This window comes from Falco rusticolus, chromosome 7, assembly GCF_015220075.1.
Source record: "Falco rusticolus isolate bFalRus1 chromosome 7, bFalRus1.pri, whole genome shotgun sequence".
Lineage (NCBI taxonomy): Eukaryota > Metazoa > Chordata > Aves > Falconiformes > Falconidae > Falco > Falco rusticolus.
The window spans coordinates 18,451,334-18,472,494 of record NC_051193.1 but is presented as its reverse complement, the minus strand read 5'-3'; the positions used below and the strand labels follow the sequence as shown (position 1 = coordinate 18,472,494).

Sequence of the window (21,161 nt, the reverse complement as noted above, 5' to 3'; positions counted from 1 at the left end):
ATAACTCAAATCACAAGTGCACAGGAATGCTGAAGCCACCTCATGTAGTTCTATTTGAAATCCGAAATATGGATTTATGGCCCTGATCCTTCAAACAGCTACATACGTGCTTAATGGGATTATGTGTGCTTAAAGTCTCTTAGATCTAGAAGTTTTTGTAAAATTAGGACTTACTTTGGGCATGCAGATCATTCACTAGGACACATTAGATTTATACCGACTTTCATTACACTCTAAGACCTTTGGATACTTCCCGTTATATCAGGCAACCACTGAAGTAAACAAATTAAACTCTTAGCAGTATTTTACTTCCTTATATTACGAAAAAGCTTATAAGGATTATTTTTTTCCTGGGTACCATCAGAGCATTACCAAAGCACCAGAATGCTAATTAAGTGGTCATTTTGCTTATGATTAAAAAAATCATTAAGTAAAAATCTGAGATTTGTTTCAAATAGCTTTCTTCACTAGCCCAGAAAATTATGTATTTCTAGAACTGGAGCTCTACTGAAATATTTTGAAAAGTGAAGCCACTTGAAATAATATATCTGAAAAATCTTGTATGTATACATGTGTATAAGTAACACCACTTCACCTGTGTTTCAGTGCATCCAAAACAGTTCAGCCACATATATACACAGTTTCACTGAGATTTTCCTTCCCTGAATAAGACCCATTCTTTGTTTACTACTTTTTAATTCTTATTTTAAAAGTCTTTTTTTTTTTCCCCCCAATTACAGGCAGGAAATAAAAAGAAATGCAACTCTTTTTATGTAAAGTAAATCCATCTGGATGTTTGCTGCATCCTATATTATAAACTTGTGATCCCCAACCAGAATGAGTTATAGTGAAGCTGCAGGCAAAATTGTCTCCATATACCACAATCCATTATCCCTGTCAAGTTAATGTTCCATGTTGAGCCATATGGCGTGGGTACACACTCAACAAAGGAAATTCCTTAAACTTGTTATAATCAGCACTTACAGTCATCCAAAAAAACTGACATAAACAGCTTTATTGTGTTTTGCGCATTTCAGTTGATATCCATGACAAAAAGAGGAAGGGGGGGGGGGGTGTAGGGGAGGAGAGGGAGTAAAGTTGCAATAATAAAAAGGGAGAAAGGGAGACAGAGACTGTACATTTCATAATTACACAATTTTCCTTAGCAACTGATTTTCAATTACAATAAAGCTCAAGCCTCCTGACACTGATACACTGTTTCAGATTAACAAGAAACAAAACAAAAAAAAAATCCAACCCCCCCTACATCATTACTTCATTTTCAATGCAAATAAGAAATCCTATAGTTTCAAAGTGCCTGACTCATGTAAAAGATTCTCAATTAAAAAAAAAAAAAAAAAGAGGTTGAATAATTTCAGCTTTCCTGACTTTGGAGAGAAGGTTTGTCTTCAGTTGTTGTATAATTACCAGGGATTTAACAGTCCTTCATTAACAATATGGTTATTTAAGTAAAATATCTTTCTATGCATTAAGTGTAGGTCACAGATGAATTAAGGGCTCCCAGAAGCCTCTGCTACCTGGCACAACCCATCACATCAAGCCTAAGTCAAGGTACAAGTAGAGCAGAACTTCATTCCAGCCCCCGCAGTGACAACAATAAAACGCTGAGAAAACACACTATCAAATACTGAACTCAGCATCAATTTCTGTTAATTACAGCCTTGTCAGCAACGTGATTATTCAAACAGCTCATGCAAATGTTAATGAGTCCTTATTTGCATATTTATTTTTTCCTTTGTTGAAATGTCATTGATTATTACATTCTACAATGATGAATGCTGCTGATGATGTGCTCTGATATGTAATTAGTCATTAAGTGGAATGAATAGATCAATTATGAAAAAGGAGTAAGATTAAGAAATATCAAACAAGACCGCCCAATGTAACTATAGAAATTTTTTTAAAGGAACTAAAATAATTTCTTGGCATTTAAAGTGCAACATCAGTAGTTTTCAATAAATAAACTACTACTTTTCTGAGGTTAAATAAGATCTTCCACATGCATTGCTACTTGGGTAATCTAATTACAATAGCGGAGCACTTTTGTAAAGACAGGAAGAAATCTGCAGAGTAACACACAGGTTTTGGGGTTTGGTGGTTGTATCTCGTCCCTCCCCCAGGTTGTTTCGGTTGGGGTTTTTTTGAAAAAATTATATATGTCCCAAAACTGCTCACGAGCACACCACAAACCATCTGATCCTCTAGCAGAAATAAAAACAGCGCTTGCTGCACTTGCAGCAGCCCCACTTTGTCCTGAAGGCAAAGGCTCACATTGCCTTTTGCAACTGCCTGCTCTAGCAACCCAGCCAGAGCTTGCCACTCGCAGATGAAGGGGAAATGAGAGAGAAGAGGAAGGAAGGAGAAAAAAAAAAAAAAAAAAAAAGGAGAAAAAACCCCCAACCCAACAACAAAAAAAAAAACACATTACTGCAGACCAGATGGGAACATTCCACATGACCAAACCAATCAATCACCTCGGTGGGGCGCAGGTGCAACACAGCCGTGTAGCAACACACCATTTCACAGTCTATCGGGCACAAACACATGGTCACCAATCAATGGCACCCCCAGGACCTGGGGGGGAGGCTCTCTCGAGCCTTACTGGTCCATGCCTGATGACTTCATAATCACACATCATTTCATTCACTGGAGGATACAAACCAGCATTCTAATAACCTTCCCCTGAAACCGGTCATGTTGTGCATATTAATAGAGTGCCGGGTAGAGCTGAACCACCGGCTCCACACTGCAATCTGAGCAGAGCCCGCAAGAAGGAAACAACCTGAAGCTAAGAACTTCTGCCTGAGGAAGGCTAGTGGGCTCAGACCCAGATCCACGGCAACATTATTCATTTTGCCAAAATAAACCGTGCACAATGCTCGCACCTTTTACAAAGCAACCCTTGAACAATAGCAAGCAAGCAGAGATAAAGGACAAAGCAGGATCGGAAAAAAAAAAAAAATCAATGTAAGAGCCTGTTTCTGTACCTGGTGGTGTGTTAGACAATTCTGAAACAAACAGGACGCCCACCCATAATGAAAAAACAAAGTTAAAACTATTTCTAAATTATCTGCGCACTCACAATGCTCTCAGTGATATTATATTTCTTTTAATGCAAGTATCACAGATGAGTTTTAAAACTAGCAGATAAAAATTATCTATGCAACATGATATAATCACAGCACACCAAGACTTGAATCAGAGCACTAGCTGCTTTTGACTACAGTTTGCAAAACAGGCCAACTACAAATCTTAATTTATATTTTTTGTTGATGACTTAGGAGTATAATAAACAAATTGCTGAGAAGTCCTTGGAGAAATAATTATAGTAGGCATAATAAGGGGTATAGTTGTTAGGTTGCACTCTATAGCACTACATGTTGCTTTAGGTCAATGGCAATTCCTCCTTTCCTATCTGGGAGGCTACACCAAGAGATTACAGCATAGTTTACTTCATTAACACAAGGCGGGGGAAACAATGTCACAAGCAGAAAGCACATTTTTTAATACTTAAAATCTAGATAATTTGGCAATTTGTACTGCTGCAGGCCCTTTTATCTCCTTTGGCTTCCTCCCTGGCTTATCTCAAAGATCTCAGAAAAATGTACAAAAGCATTTGCCTTTTGCTCTCAGTTTAGAGTCTTGGTATGATTCACCTTTTCACAGGGTCAAATCAGAGTCAGTAATCCAAAAACTCCACATGATAAAAGGTGGCAGACTTGGTGATATCAGATTGAGGAGCACAAAAGGGTTAAAGAACAAACATAGTATCACAGGAATATTCACATCCTTTGGCAGAATTATGTTGACCAGCAGCAGATGAGGAAGTGTTCTCCCTCACTAGAATACAGAAATCATTAATCAATAAATCATTAAATTAAAGGCTTGACGAACAGTTCTATTCTGGGCACTTACAGAATGCTAATTACTGTATCATCTGGGGAACCTACACTGTTAAAATCTGAGTATCTTCTTTAATAAGATCACTTTTTTAGATTAAATTCAGCTTTTATTTTGAAAGCCCTTGAAAAGAAATGGAAAGTGTCATATAATGAATTAAGTACTAATATCAGTCACACTCCACATGCAACACAGGGCAAGCTGATAGCTAGGCTACAGACATGACATCTCTTAAGAGGCAAAAAACTAACAGCTGGCAACATTCACAATGGAAAGGTCTGGGAGGAGTTTGAGAATCTCATCCCAATTGAAAAGGCCTCAGTAAAGCTCAGCCTGACCTGGAAGCATCAAGCAAGAAGAACAAGAGGGCGGTTAGCACAAGTGTCCAGGCCGGTCTGAGCATCTCACCTGCCCTCCCTGTGCTAAATGCTACCTGAGTGAAGCCAAGGACACACGTGTCTCTGGTGGGAGGCACGCCCCACACCAAACCTCTTCTGGTCCTCAGACAAAACTGAGTATCTCTTCCCATTGACTGAGGTGGGAAAGGAGTGGGGGGTTGCTTCCTCAGAGTGTAATTATACTCAAAAAGCTAAGACATAGAAAGCGAGTGTTCAGCTCAACGCATGGAAACTAGAGCACAAAAGGTTAAGATTTATCAGAGAAAAAAAAATCAAAAGAAAGGGTACTCCAAGATGGCAAGAGGTGGCACTGCTTGTGAGCAAGGGGGGGTCTACAAAGACTGCATGAACTGCACCAGAGAACTTTTAGTGAACTTCTGAAAACAATTTTTAAGAAGTGCACGGCACAGGCATCAGGGATCCAATTGTTACATAAATTATATAGGCTATAAGGGCATCAACAGTAAGATATTTTAATCAGTTTGTTCAAGTCAGTGAAGGAGTCGTGACAACAGTAACATGAATTTTAATTCATAAACAAAATGATACATAAGTCCTGAGATGTCCTTCAGAAAGAATGCCAGTGAAAATTTGCTTATACAACAATTCTTACCCCTAAAATATATAGAAGCAAAGTCATCAGTAAAACATTATATGTAATTCACAAGTATATAGTGCATAAATTAGTGAAATTTATCTTGTAAGAAGTAGCATTGATTTATTCATTCACTAAAAATTAAGACAAGCACCACTGTTTGGAAGGAGGGATCTAGAAGTTAACGAACAAAACAGTGACAAAAAAAACCCAACTCATCATGTCAACGCAATGGTAACTCATTACAAGGTTAACCTGAAATGGATTTCTGCAAGAAGCACTCACAAGTTCACAAATACAGCAAAATTAGTGTTTACAATAAACAGAGGTAAAAATGTGTGGGAACTTAGGACAGTTGATAGCCAAGGCTGAAAGGGTTTTGTGATTCTTGAGTAAAAATGGTTAAATGAGACAGTCAATGTTACCCTAACAAGCAAAGGACATGCATTTGCTCAATGTTAAAAAAACTTTACAGAATTCAACAAATAAAACTGCAAACTGAAAACGTAACTAAAATTAGGGATATACTTCCTTTAGTAAATGCATTCAAATCCAAAGAAAATCTCTAACGCTACTAAGAATGTTCTTTAACTACTACAGAAACGTACAAACCCAGCTAAATTGAATGCTTTAAAGTTCAGATACAAGCTACTGCCTGACTGGTCCCTTTTATCTAATCATCTATACTGACGTTACTCAGCTTTATCCAGAGTCAACAAGAACTATTCAATTTACGTTTTGCCTAACTGGATTCCTTACAATCAGCTGTTAGCATCAAGCTGTCTGACTTCCATTCAGGCTTCACAGCTGGATTCATTATAAAAAAGAAATATTAGAACTTGGGCAGGCATAACTGGCTTTGTCTTCCAAATAAGTATTTTTATAACTAATCTCGCTAGACTTTCAGGTATTAAATAAAACTTTCGTTCCCATACATTTTTTTCAACATGACACAGACTGAATATATTTCAAAATTTCCAGTAGCTGTCAAAATTGTATATGTAAAAAAAAGCTAACAAACCCAAGATTTTTAATGAAAAAAAATAATCAGGAAAAGGACCAAGAATTTTTCTTCTATCAGTAAAAGTCTCATTGCAAAGAGGAGCTGGAATTCCACTGAGGCAGAGTTGCGGTTTGGTTTTTTTTTTAATTTTTTTTTTAAAAGGAATGAGGACTGTTCTGGGTTTTGTTTTTACAGTAGGTACTGAGTTGGTTCCTAAGGAGTTGATAACTTACATTCTCAACAAAAAGAAGGATTTTAAAGTTACAACAGAGAAAATGCCTACATTGCTTAGAGCTATTTTATATTTAAAGGCTGTTCTTGATAATCAAAATATTATCTGCAAGATGGGATAGTTACTCTTGAAAAAAAAAAAAAAAGAAAAGCAATATCCTTAAGGGAAAAAAAGGGAAATCTGTGGAAAAAAAATTATTCAGCTTTGTCTTCCAAAACAGAAGATAGAGGAGCAGCAATCCACACGATACTGATGTGAGCAAATACTTGAAAAGGGACAGGGAGGAGAAAGGCAGCACATCAGAAAACATGGCTCTCTGTACAAATGCAAAAGATGAACTAGGGCCACCCAGCAATTCACAGTGACATTGCCACCCCCTTTTTAAATCACTGCAAAAGTCTGCTTGGGAAGAACAGGTGGGTTTTCTCAGTGGAGGGGGGAGTAGAGAAAGCGAAGGGCCATGCCGCCTCCTTACGACAGCAGACCTTGAGCAGACTACAGATAGGAAGGGGAGAACACAGGAACACACGTTATCACAAAGGCAGTCAAAAGCAGAAAGGCAGGAAGGGTAAAGATGGAAGTAATTAAGGTGGGGGGGGGAAACAACAACAAAAGAAAGTGAGGAATAAAATGTACTTGCTGGTTTGGCACTTCTATGTCTTATTGTTGACATACACTTCTATGAATTTGCAAAAGTGGGGAAGATGCATCTTGCCACAACAAAATGGCCAATGCATATCATTTTAGACAACTGAATTTGAAAACTGAACAACTGGATATGAATTCAAGTTTACCTGCTACAAATTTTAAACCATTTAAAAAGCAGAATTGTATTCAATCCTAAAAACTTAAGATATTTTAAAATATGTTCTTCTTAGGGAGGTCCTCAAGGCTCCCCATAGCAAATTTAAGGACCACTGAAAGGAGGCAGTTGACCAGATACCTTGACACTTCAGGTTTTATTACCAGCTGCCACTATCCTGTCTTACAGGCCAATACAACCAAAGTATGTACCCAAAGAGAGACAATCAGGAAAACTATGACACTCATTACACACATTGTTTTATTAGCAGTTAAAAAAAAAAAAAAAAAAGAAGGAAAAAGACGCAGGAAAACACTGTATTCTGCTATTCTGCATTTACAAGCACCTGACATGCCTCTTGTAAAAAATTAAATAAAAAAACCACTCAAAACAAAACACATTTAAAGTGATACTGTCCTTTTAAAGCCCAATTAGTTCTTTTTGTGCCTTATTTCTGATTCTGATCAGCAGCATTCTCTGCATATGTATGTATATGGTATGACCCCTTCTGTTATTTACAAGCAGAAATAAACTGTGAAAAAGTTTGGATTTAGTACTTTCTGAACTGGTCACAGCAGAGTAAGCTCAGATGGCTAGTCGAACAGAACATCCTTAGGGAGACAGAGCCACCCCAGAGGCTTTGTGGGCAGAAAATCTTTAGGCAAAGTGATTCATCATGTGTGGCAAGATGACTGTGACATCTAAAGATTCTTGCCTGGAGCAGCATGGTACATGCTATAAGGGATCAAGCGTTCTGAAAAGCATCCATGCACATCTTAGAAGCTTCAGTAAAAAAAGTTCATGTTTTAAATAACAGAATACTGGCTACTAAAAAATTGCGTATATGAATTTGCGTCTTGTAGTGGAAAACTATGAAGTCCCCCTTCAGCTTGTCTGAACCTATGCTTTTGGCCTAACATAGAAACAGGCAAGATTTTACTAATTTTGCATTCCAACCTCACTCCTTCAGAGTCTAAACAAAGGATGTTTTAACATCTGGCTCATAATCCTTCCTCCAACGTAAGCAAGCCATAGCCTTGCAGGCTTATTTAGAAGTTGGCCATCAATAAATGATTATTTTTCCCACTTTAAAACATATTTTCCCATAATGGCTTTAATTATCCTCTTGTCTATTCACCATAACTTCTAGCTCTTCTAACAGAGAATTAGAGAATGCATTGCTACACCTCCACCGCAATAGCAGAACAAACAGGTTTGATCTTCCAAATAGAGTGCAGAGTAATCTGTCCTGTGCAGGACAATACTGTGCCCTACAGCACCCCTGGTCAGGATCTGCACTTAAAGGCCACTTAGAAGATAGGAGTTTTGAATGTACAAATGTCTCACAAACAAGCAAAAAGACCCACACTGGAATAAAGACGCCTCTACCATGGTATCCCACTAATAGCACTGGCCAGTAACAGGTGCACAGAGAAAGAACCACAAAACCCCAGAGCTAATGCGAAGAATGATACGCTCCAAATTTCAACGGTCATGTGTTACAGCCAACTAAGTACCATGCTATAAGCAACAACAGAGTGTAATCAGATGCAAAACTTATTTTCTTTACCTTTAAGTCAAAGGAAATTAGAAGAAAATATACCTACAAAGAGCAACACATCTGCACAAACCCAGAAAAAACGGCCTTTCTTAAAACAGTCCAAAAAAAAAAAAGTCAACAGACCAAGGAAGACAGACAAGCCAGGTAAAGACAGGAAAAATCCCAGGGTGCAGATGAGTGTGAGCCTGATGGAAGTGCTCAGGTGGAACAGTGGACTGATCCAGATGGGTGCATTCAAGGGACAAAAATACAAGTTTAACCGCCCAGTAAAACTACAGTAAAATTATACTCTATAGATTTGAGGACAGATAATCCTCTTGCCAGTTCTAGTGGAAATTAAAGTTTACATTATTTTCTACCTCTGATTTTTTAGCAATTTTTGAAGGAAATGAACTGGACCAATGACACACTATTTGTGTTGCATTAACAAAGAAGAAAGCAACATAAATGTATCACCAAGAAAATAGCAGAGATCAGATAGAAGGGCAGTGCCAATTTTAAAAACATAGTATTCAGTTCAATAGCAGTGTTGAGGTTGATTATCAGGGGAATAATGACGCTTAAAAGCACAGGTTAAAAAATGAAAAAAATTACTAGGGCCTGGGTAACATTTTCTCCTGATGAATCACTGCCTTTCAATTTGGTGTTTTATTTCACACTGGTTTACTGGCATTTGCACTATGTCTCTATTATGAGACCAAACTGTATCTATGCTGAGGGAAGAGGGGGAGGCACCCAAAACAGAAACTCGGAGGAACATGATCAACAGGGAAGCTTGCCTCCTTCGTACTGCAGTGTCCACCAAGCACGACAGAGCCAGCTAAAGCCAGTACCTGGAGATCAAGACATTTGTGTTCCACATTTTCTGCTATGTAGGTAAAACGAGAGAAATCAACACAGAAAATCCTCTATATTTAAAAAAAAATCGTTCTTTACCTTTACTCAGTTCTAAATATCTTGCTGGCAGCCCGCTGTTTATTGTGTATACGTATGCAAACTATCCTACATAAAATGGTTACCAACTGGAGAAACACATAGGCTTTTTCCTTATGCCAGCAAGCCATATTCCTCTTCATAGTCTGCAACTGTGCCACTGAACTAACAAACCCCAGCAGTATTCCTCTTCTGACCCCTCTTCCTTCACCTGCCCCCCCCCCCCCCCCCCCCCCCCAAAAAAATACTGAAGAAAGAAAGAGGTTTATATTTCATTCAACAGCTTTACAAAGTTGTTTGGTTTTTTTAAACGATGTACCTTTTGAACTACATTTCTAGGAAGATACATTCCTAATGTAACAGCAAAAATATAAATTAAATAAGAAATATACACATATACTGGACAAAAATATTCAATGTAATTGTGCATAGGGTTTAGTGCCAGATAGCTGTCAAACAAAGGAACAAAATCATACAGTTGTTTGGCACTCAAGGCTGAAATCATTGTGAAACATGTACTGTTTATAAATTGTCATTGATGAATAAAAGGAGTGAACAAAAAAAATTAAAGGAAACGCAGCCAAGCACCAGAAAGACAAGCCAATCATCACTCCTCCTCCCACCACTCACAGTAATCAAACAAAACAAAATAACCTCCAAGACCCCCAGCATACTGGGCAAGAACAACGTAGCGGTGCAAGGTAACTGAGCATTGCATGAACAAGTGATTTCAGATTGTGCTCTCGTAGTTCACCTCAAAGTACCCAGAAAATGGATAGATTCAGACACCTGAAAAAAATGGTACTTTGATTTCTCAGCTTCGTTATTTATAAAGTAATATTTTAAACACCAGCAATGTTAGTGACATTTATCTTAAGCTTAAAAATATCAATCCCAGAAGATGTAAAGAAAAATTGTTTCAGCAATGGCAAAATATATTAGAAGATCTTTCACCACAGAACATAGTGTTGCTGAAAAAAAATACCACATCACCTGTCATTGAGAAGAAAGATTTAATTCACATCAGGTGAAAGGATGACACTTCTCTAACTACAAACAGAATTGTATCCTGGAAAATAAGTCAGAGCTCAGTTGCTGATCTTGCACAGCGGTACAAATTTCAGTATCTTTCAAACTTGAAGCTGTATAATAATGCAACACATCTACATGGAAACAAAATCACCTCTAAATTTAAAGAAAAAAAACTTGTAAATATATAAAAAAAAAACTTTTTTGACTGATAAGTAGAATATTAAGGTGTGCTAAATGCCATACGTACAACACACATATGACCTTCTGTAGACTCCCCTGAAGTTAGGGTGACCCAGTCAGAAGATTCACTACATTTCACAAGGCCATGCAACTTGTAAAATAGGTAAGGCATATTTAAGAAATACGGTGCTGTAAGGAATTAATTTTTGTAAATCTCTATTCAAGCAGGTCAATCAGACTGCAGTTTAAGTTGGGAAGTACCTCAAGATTCCAAATAAATATATAAATACATTAAGTCTGAGGTGACAGCTTGTAATGAACTAGCAGTATGTGAAACAAATAAATGTCATTAGAAAGAAATTAATCCAGTCAGAAATGGAAGTGTTATTTAACACAGCAAAATAGTAAGGCAAAATTCACTTTGCTCCTATGATGCAGAAAATGTACCTAAAACTGCAGTACCCTGATAAAGTCTACAAGTACACTCTTTCCTTTCTTACAGACCTTTTTTTTTTAAACTTGATATGAATTTATTTATGATACAGCGATGCACTTAGGTACTCAGTGCAGACCCCAGGGATCACCCCTGAAGCTTCCAAGACTGCTAACAAGTCACACATTAGTCTCAAGACTTCTGCTTTCTATGTCCCATTGTATAAGAGGAAGAAATTGCAAGATGCCTTATTTGTGTTGCATTCGTGCCTAAAGTGCCAGGCTTATAGTAGAGGTTCCTATCACGCTGGCAAGTAAACTAAAATTTCGTTACAGACATTGTGACAATAGTACTGATTTTGCATGTGGTCTGGGCAATCCCAAATTGAATTTACACATTTTACATTTACACATTACATATTTTGGTGCGCTTGGTTCCTAGCTACCTCAAAGGCTCATGGCCAGACCTCAGCAGTTTTAGGATAAAACCATAAAATGAGCCTCAACTTATTTCACTATTAACTACTGTGCTTCTTCCCCATTCCCATTTCAATGAACCCTTTTTTATTTCACCACTGAACTTAAGGCAATTGCTTTCTTTAAAGGAATCAGTAGCAGTAATCCCAAATACTGCCAGTTTCTTTAATCCCGTACATAACACATCACATAAAATGACCTATCAACTCTCTCATTTCATCTTCAGACGCGACACCCCAGTGAGTGTCTTCCAAAAAAACACCAGTCAAACAGCACCCTCCCTCCACCAAATGCCACCCTGGCGAAACTTCTACACATAAGGATAACAAGGTTTCTGTTTCTTAAAGTGACCCTCCATCCGGATGCCTAAGAAATAACTCCTCAGAATTTTCAGCTGACTTCCCAACGTACATATATGCGTTAGTGACAGAAGCTGAACGCCCATCTGAAAGCCACAGTACTGTTAGCCTTCAGAAAAGCATAAAAAGGGCAGCAACCAAGAAAGCCTTGCAAATAAAGTAAGATACTACCATCGCTTAATAAGAGCAAGTCGCAATTCTCCAGTCTTCGGCACATTTCTGTTGCATGAGAATCTTTCACCTACTTTTCAGAAACAAAACTTCGGTGCAATACTGGAATGAAGTGAAAGCGTCCAGACTTTATTTTCAAATTCAATTTAAAAAAAATATTGTTTTCTTTTGACGATACTTGTTCCATTAATCCACTATATATCTGAAGTATTGCACACCTACACACTACACCTTAAAACTCTAGGGAAGCTGTAGCGGCCACTCAGGCAACTCACAAAACCAATAGTATTAGAGGTCCAACACCTTCATCACCTAAAAAATAAAACTACATCTTTTATAGGCTTGCTCATTCAATGTCATCTGGTTTACTTTCCCCTCTGAGGTGTCTGTGTTTCTAAACAAAGTCGGGTTTCCAGCAGCAACAAACATTTGACTCACTAAAACCCAATCTCTAAAGAAAACTATTAACAACTTCAAATCATATTAATGCAAATACTATAATGCCCCAAATCACAAAAGCCACTTGTTTTGGCATGAGCAGCCTAGTTAGAACATTTTGGTTGATCAGTTCAGAATTTAATCACTAGATACAGGCTGCTGCATTTATTAAAAACTGGACTGCTAGCAACTGACAGGCTACAGTTACATGCACGCAAGAATGAAAAAAAAAAATAAATGGAATTAAATAGAGATTAAATAAATGATTTTTTATGCACCTGGCGATAAGCAAACATCTTTATTGCAAAACAAAGACAAGCCATGAAAAATTACAAAATTATCTTTTAATCACCAGTGAGCTTTCTACAGTCTCCTATTTGAACAGGATAATAGTTATTATGTAGATCCCTGAGCAACTGCCTCATGGGGAAGTTACATCACCAGTATGGGAGAGATTCACCTCCTCCTCCCTTCTCCCTGGAAAGAAGCTTGGCGCCTTCAGACAGACTGAAATTTAAAATCCTACAGCTTCACCCAGCTGATCCCATCCACTGGAACGCATCTACAAGTGCCCAGGGATGGCAGGAACCACAGGAGAGAAATATGCCCTTTCAGCATTTCATGCACTGATGAGCCTTGTAACAGATAAACATACCCTACAGCAGCTAAACTGACATGTTATAACAATGAGGAAGCGCAAGACTTAAAAATTTCATCAGATTACTATTTATGCCCCTTTTCAAAGGCAGAATACACTGTGAATAAATCAACGCTCAAACATATCAGAGTGCATTAACCAAAAAACAAGCTTTGCAGAACAAATTTTATCAGAAGTAAAATATTCCCAAATTCAAAAGCCGCAGACTCGCACATTTAAATCCCCGGACTGGCAATTCAGAAGCACTTAGTACGACAAAAAACTCTAGGTTTAAGCGCGAGACCTTTTTGTAGCAGGCAAGTTTTCATCTTCCTCCACACAATGAACACTGGGTCCTGTTTGTTCTCCCCTTAGCACAGCGCAAGGCAACGCTCCTGCCTGTGGGCCACCAGCCCCACTTACGGGATGGTACCTGCGCACTGGGAGCATCCAGTGAGAAGGTTACTAGCAGCTCTTCCTTGTACAATGTGCAATCACACAGCATGACGGATTTTCAGGGAAACATGTCTTCACTTTCTTACTTGCCAGAAAGGAAACTTTTCTTTCCTCGAACTGCAGCGCTGCAGACTAAGTTTGAGAACAACTCCGAGATGATGAAAATCATCTAAAGTTGTACAATGCTACCCAGGCTCGTTACCAACGAGCTGCCTCAGTGCTCCAGCATACTGGTGGATGGCCGACAGGGCAAGAGGAAGGCTGCCCGCTCCTCACCCCGGTGAGCCCCCTGCCAGCGGGCAGCTGCGGCCCTGCACCTACCTGGCAGACCTGCACCTGAGCACCACCTGAGGAGGGCTGTCAGCGCCCCTCCGCCAGCTGCTGGCTAGCCAGAGGATGGAGGTCTCAAGGGGGAGAGAGCACAAGCAGACACCTGCTACAGCATAACATTACACAAAGGACACAAGCCCGCTGCCGCCCCCCCCCCCCCCCCCCCCGCATTTGTAGCGAGCCTTGAGGTATTACTGTATTTAAAGAAATGTTAGGAAAGCCATTTGAAATATTACTGTAAACAGAAGGGAAAACCAAGCTTAACACACACTCTTGTGAGCAAAAACCCAAGGGTAAAAATGCCCTGCACTTAGCGCTTTCACTAAATGACTGTGTAATTTAATTTCCCAGAAACCCATTAGCTTTCACAAAAGGAAAATGAAGAGCAGATGAGAGCAATTCTTTGGTGTGAGTGGAATTTATTTATTGTAATACCTGGGGGGGGGGGGGGCGGGCAGAAATCAGAAACTGTACCAACAGACACAAAACATCATGACTCCAGAAAGCTTCATGCTACCGATCGACAGCCCTGAGGTTTTACAGATACCGCTAAGAAGAGCCTGCCTCTGCTCAATACACCACACCACAGCCAGGACACAGCCACACGCAGAAACACCCCAGGACAAAAGGATTGCTAGCATTTAAAACAAAACAAAAATAAATTAAAAAAAAAAAAGAGGACCTCCATTTATTTACGGATATTTTAGGTGTGCGTATATGAAGCAAGTGATACACAATTATCTGGAAAACAGGAAGAAATCATTAAAACTTAACTGAACACATTACTCTGGGTTTGAAATTTTCATTAAAACCCCAAAATACTACAAACTTCACATCAGGATTTTAGCGAATCTATAATATTTTATATAAACAGCGTCAATCTAGCAATTAAGCACAGCGACACGCCCCAAAAGGAAAACAAACATTCTCAGAAGGAAATTTAAATGTATGTCTTCCATTTGCCAGATTTATTATATGCAATGATTTGGAAAAAAATATTTTTTTAAAAAAAGAAACATAAGCCTACCTGAAACAACAAAACATGAAACTTCACTGGGATGAAGGAATCTCAACACTCACTTTGGGAAAAGTAGCCATGATGTATTACATACAGATGAGTCAGTGTCTTGATCTTTTTAGCTTTAATAATCAAAACGATAAGCAATTCAATAAAATGTAAGCATAATGCTGTGAAACTGCATGATGCCAGTTACTGTAAAGTGAATTTCAAGGAACTTTTCCAGCATGGGAAGTTTACAATCTATGGATTGTGCTGGACCCCTGTCTTAGGAGGAGACCGGTACCCCTAAGTATCATAACTGTGGATGATTCAGACTTGCATCTTTTATGCTCAGAAAAGTTTTTCTGAAGTCTTAACCTACAATAATATTTGACACAATCATGCACTATGGGAAGCTTATTAGTTATCCTTTTACAATTTTCCTTCAACTTACTGCCCTGCTCCTGTAAAATGAGATAAACTGAAGCACTTGTCATAATCTTTGTTGTACCTCTATTTTGTCATTTTCTTATTTTAACATTCTTCTCTGTCTTCCTAATGAATTCTCTGAAAGATACAAAATATTCTGTCCCCACCATTCTCCAAGTTAATACCAATGTAACTGCATATAAGTTCTTTCAGATCAATCTTGCAATTACTCATGTCTCTGGAGATCATTTCCATTGTGATGTCTATTTTATTCCGTGTGTTAAATTAGTAACGACTATTATTTTGGACAAACACAAGCTCTGCCAACTCACTACTTGCATCTGCCCTCTCCCTTACTAAAGGTAATTAAAACAAGATTCCTAGTAAAAACTATAATGGCATCATTCATAATATTTGCCACATTCATAACTACTTACCCTTGCTTACTTCCTACTATTGCCTCCACCATCATAAGATCATTTAATAAGCTCTACTTCTTTGATTCGAAAACTCTTACTGAAGGGCTACTGAAGAAGAAAACTAGCAGTTTTCATGAAGATTAGTTAAGATTCTTAACTGAGAAATAATTCAGATGCATGCCTTTTTTAAATTGTATTTTTAAGTTCAAAAGCCTCTCCTTTTACCAAGAATAACCCTTCCCAAATTATGATTTAAAAGGCTTGTGTCACCTGTTTGATAACAATATCAACACTGGAAAGCTTACAGAGAGGCTTCAGCTATTTACCATGTTGCTTCAAAAAATGCCCCAATGTTCATCTTTAAAAACTCTTACCACTCTATCCAAGCCAACTGGTGGGCTTAACTTACTAGTCAAGCAATAGATACTACAACAAAAATTACGTAGTAATTTCACTAGTTTGCAAGATGCACCGGCAGAAGCACAGCCATTCTTACAAACCTACACAATCAGGCAATCAAATCAATTAAGTGAACAGTAACTCTAAAATTAGAAGGTACCCTAATCCAGATATTGATCGCTTACTTCTATGATTGATCCACCAAATGAATCTTCAGTTTCACAGCAACTCAAAAGGCTACCTTTGAAAATTCATGGAATTAGGCTTCGAGCATCTCTCCGTTCCTGACGCCCTTGACTTCACACGGCAGTTTCTACCCAGCACATACCTATTAACCACTTGCTACACCAGTGCAAGACAGTTAAGCACTAACAGAGGGTAAAATAAATGGTATGTGTATATATATATGTAATCTACTTGCAAACCCTGTCTTGCAAAGCCTGATGACAAACCACCCAAGTGATTGAAGCACGTCAAGTACTACCAACATTAAAGGAAGCCACACTGCAAAAAAAACCCAAAATGTATTACTCTGCTTTCGCCTATTTTTTTCAGTCAGGGCAAGAATCAGGCTTACCATTCATATTCACAGTATAAATAGAGTACAAGAAACTATATTTTGATTAACACTTCGAATAATTTATAGCTCTACTCTAACAAGCGTCTACTCTTTCCCTTGTAAATACTGACTGATATGTGTCCTGACTTCCCTGCATTGTCAGGTCCCCTGTACTCTTAATGCTGGCCATAAGAAAACATCATGGCCATACCTAGCATGAAGCAGAAGTTGGTTTGTTAGGAAGAGGAGCATAGTCACCACCTCACTAGGATACTAACAGAGGTGAGTGCTACAACATCAACAGATGATGTGAAACAAACCAGTAACCACAACGCTGCAGTTGGTCTACTGGAGTTACTGAGCAGGTGAGGTCAGGAATCATCAAAACGTTTGGGTTGGAAGAGACCTTAAAGATCACCTAGTTCCAACCCCCCTGCCTCCCCTGCCATGGGCAGGGACCCCTCCCATCAGCCCAGGCCTGCCCCCAGCCCCATCCAGCCTGGCCTTGGGCACTGCCAGGGATGGGGCACCCACAGCTGCTCTGGGCAGCCTGGGCCAGTGCCTCACCACCCTCACAGTGAAGAATTTCTTCCCAATATCTAATTAAATCTCACCTTTTTTAGTTAAAAACTATTACCCCTTGTCCCCTCTACTAAAAAGTCTGTCCACATCTTTCTTACAAGCCCCCTTAAAAAGATGCAAATCACCTAAAATCCTCCATTCCCACACATTCAGAGTTTCTGATTCTGACAGTTTCCAGTTACCTTGGTTGACAGGTCTTCAAATCCTGTGGCTACCTCAGGAACATTCAGAGCTCTACGATTTAACCCAATTAAACTGTAAAGCAACTAGTTAAAGAAACAATGAGAAAATAAGGAAGTATACTTGAAAGTAAACTTGGAAGAATGATATCTCTCTCTCTACTCCAGGGATCGACTGTAACATGGCAAGCTTATGTTCAACTGCCATGTTTTCACTCACTATTGACTAAATTTTTTAAATTACTTTTTATCATGTATAAGCTTGGGCAGTACACAGATGATGAACATTGAGCGCAAGAGCCTTGCCTTTATCCTTTCTGCCTCTTGTGGAAAGACAGACACACAAAATAAATTAAGTCACCCACTTCAAATTTTCAAGATGGACCAACAAAAACCCCTTTAGGCTATATTCAAGAAAGATCTGCTTGCTTTCTTCCTGGTAAGCAGCAGTGGAAAAGCTCAGTAGAACAAAGTCCAGGGAACAGCACAACAGAAGACACAATACCACATGCTTGAAGAGTCCTAGCAAAAACTGACCTCTACTTGCAAGTGCAGAGCACTAAAAAGCAGCATAATTACAGAGAAAAGAATCTCATATCCTGTGAATAGTTTTCTAGAATGTAATTAAAACAGAAAGTGTTGAATAAGCAAAGATTATCAAGTCTAAATGGAGTTACAATACCACCAATATATCTTAGCCTGATTTTTCTACATATCTCTATGGATACCAACAGACTATGCTGGTGCCAAGAGGATTCAGTGGTTTTACTTAAAATACAAGCAACGGCCCGTCTTTTTTTATACTAACAAATCAACAGGATAATTCTGGAATTCATTAGTGAAGAACACTAACCAATCCAACATAATAGCTTTACTTCCTCTGCAAAACACTTCAAAAAAATATCTAAATGAATATGGAAATGCATCTTTCTGTGGCAAATTGTTCATTATTGAATCATTATCAACTCTTGTTAGACAAAATTTTTCTCTTTTGCAACGTACAAGATCATTAAAATGTTTGAGAGCTCCATCATGAAAGACAGTGGCACTTTATAATCCACTATCTCTTCAGGCAAATATGCTTACGGCTGAGCACAATACACAAAATAACAACATACCCTTGACACACAATTCTTTCTTTTAATGGTGCTTTTAAGTGTTGACAGCAATGGTGCAATATGTTGTTGCTCTTTTTTATTTTTTTAAGTACTTTTTAACTATTTCAGAGATGTATTTCACTCACAATAAAATGCTGGGAAGGGATGCATCTCTCAGATCTTCAGCGTGGAACCCCAGATGCTCCATCGCTCCTATCAGCCTAGTGAGATCTTTCCTATAAGCTCATCAAGTTCATATTCTTAGCCTCCCTCTCCTTTGAACCCCTGAAGATCAGACTGATCAATCAATGCATTAAATATCATCTACAGAAACTTATAAAATGAATGTTTTCATTCTGTTTATGGGGACATGCCTACAATTTGATATCTACAAAAAATGTGTAACTTTTTTTTGGTCTAATGACTTAAGAAGAAACCTCATTTTCCTTTTCAACAATAAACAAAAACCCATAGGCACAGATAGTGGTACTGATAGAAAACTACTACTCAATGTTTTTATGTAGCTTTTATCATTCCTCTCTCCAAACTTCCAGCACTAACTTAAAATAATCTGCAAAAATTCATGACGCAAAAGTATGATATACAAAGCTGTATGCTATACTACAACATAAGTAAAATTAAAACAATTTTTTCTTATGACAAGCAAAAAACCACAGGTGGAATACTTTTAAAAGCATACTTTTAAAGTTTTGAGATGTACATTTCTTATACATGCTGAAAGCCTTCTATAATTCTTTGCTGCATATAGAAGGAAATTAAGTACCACTGCTTCAGCAAAATAAAATCCTTAAGAACTGTTAGCCATAAAGCATTACAATACTATTTCAGTTCACAGCTACTTTGGGTAAGTGGCTGACTCACGTACATCTTGCAATTAATTAATTCTTTAGAAAACAATCTCAATAGAGGATTCTTCTCAAATCTGTATTAACGAAGTAATTCTATTATGTCTAACAGAATCATCTAGACATCTCTTCAATAAAAATGAAAAACTAAGAAAATACAGTTGCACCAATTATTTTCTTCATATATTTTAAGGCATATATTGTAAATAAATTGGATGGCTCAATATAAAACCATGAACAAGTAGTTTGCCTTTGGTAATACCAATTTTTAAAAAACATCATGTATTTCTGTAAAATACAGCCAGTATCAGCTACAAAGCCTAAAGCCATTCTGTATGTGCTACTGATCAAAATACTGACAAAACAATTGAAGTAACTTGCATTTTTAGTCTCCTGTATTTACAAAAGGAGAGAACATACTTGCAATGGTATTGGGAGGAAGCTCTATTCTGCTTTATCAAAATAACTAAAGGAAACTACACGCTTTACTGTCCTCAGATACAAGTACCATTTACCAGCTGACTCGTACTCTCTGTAAACAAACACTACAGGGACAGTCATTTTAGTATTACATTTTTTCAGGTTCATATATGAAGGTTTAAACAAAATTCTGTTTTCAGCAGTAGCTGTGCTTTGTCTGCCTCCATTTCAGAGAAAACTGAAGTAGTAAACAAAGACTGAGCAAAGTAGAAAGATTTCCAAAAGAAATTGCAGACCACCAGGATTTGGATTTAGGTAATCCACTTAGATTACCATGGCTGTGTCTTAAAAGGACAATACTGAGATCACAAAATAGGTCATGTCTACAAGACATGTAAGTGAAACAATGTCAAATGTACAAATTCAGAACAGAGTCATCCGAAATTTTAAGACAGAAAAAAAATTTATTTTTTCCTGAGACCATGTATTGCCAAACAATAAATATTCTGAAATCAACATTTTAATGCTCCAAACTGGAACAGGGAGACGAGTTTCAAACAATGCCATCAATAGATTAATGTGTTTTAGGTAACACAAAAGTGCAGACAATAAAGAAAAAGCTTTTAATACCTAAGCCCACAACCTAATACACATTTTGCTTGGTTTTTTTCCAGTTTCAAAAGCAGCAAACGTTGGACACCTGCAGGCCTGGAAACAATAACAGTATCTGCCCAGCAAAACAAGAGTTTGCATTTGTTTCTTAGAAGTGACAACACTTCTAATACCACAAGTATCAAAGAAATTAGCAAATTAAGAGGCAAGCCCTCAAATTATTATCTGAAGAAATGCCTGTAGTAAATTGTCAGGTAGTTCAGGAACTGATAGTGTTAAGAAAAAAAGTATTTTTTTTTAAATACACAAGTTTAAAATTGCTGTAGATGTCTTCTCAGCAAAACTTAAGGAAAATTCACTTTAAAATAATTTAGAATTTACAAGAGAAATGTAAAAATTGAAACAAAATGTATCAGTTCCCAAGATCAAATTGAGAAAAATCTAGGTGGTTCCTTCTTCTCAAAAGTCCTGGACAAGAGCCTTTATGAGGAAATCACCCAACATTAAAAAATTTCAATAGGAAAGTCAGTGTTACTATGAGAAACAGAGCAACTTCCAGATGCTTGACATGTCAGGCCTAGACAAGGGAATGAAAAATGTCTCTTTCTGACCGAAGAGGCTTTGGGGGGATACTCGTAAAGA

The 21,161-nt window shown here is 37.9% G+C and overlaps 1 protein-coding gene across 8 annotated transcripts in view; it reads right to left on the bottom strand.

Annotated features, from left to right (window-relative positions):
• The window catches only part of TCF12 (transcription factor 12), a 173,860-nt gene that overhangs the window by 88,979 nt on the left and 63,720 nt on the right, over positions 1-21,161 (bottom strand). The window lies entirely within an intron of this gene.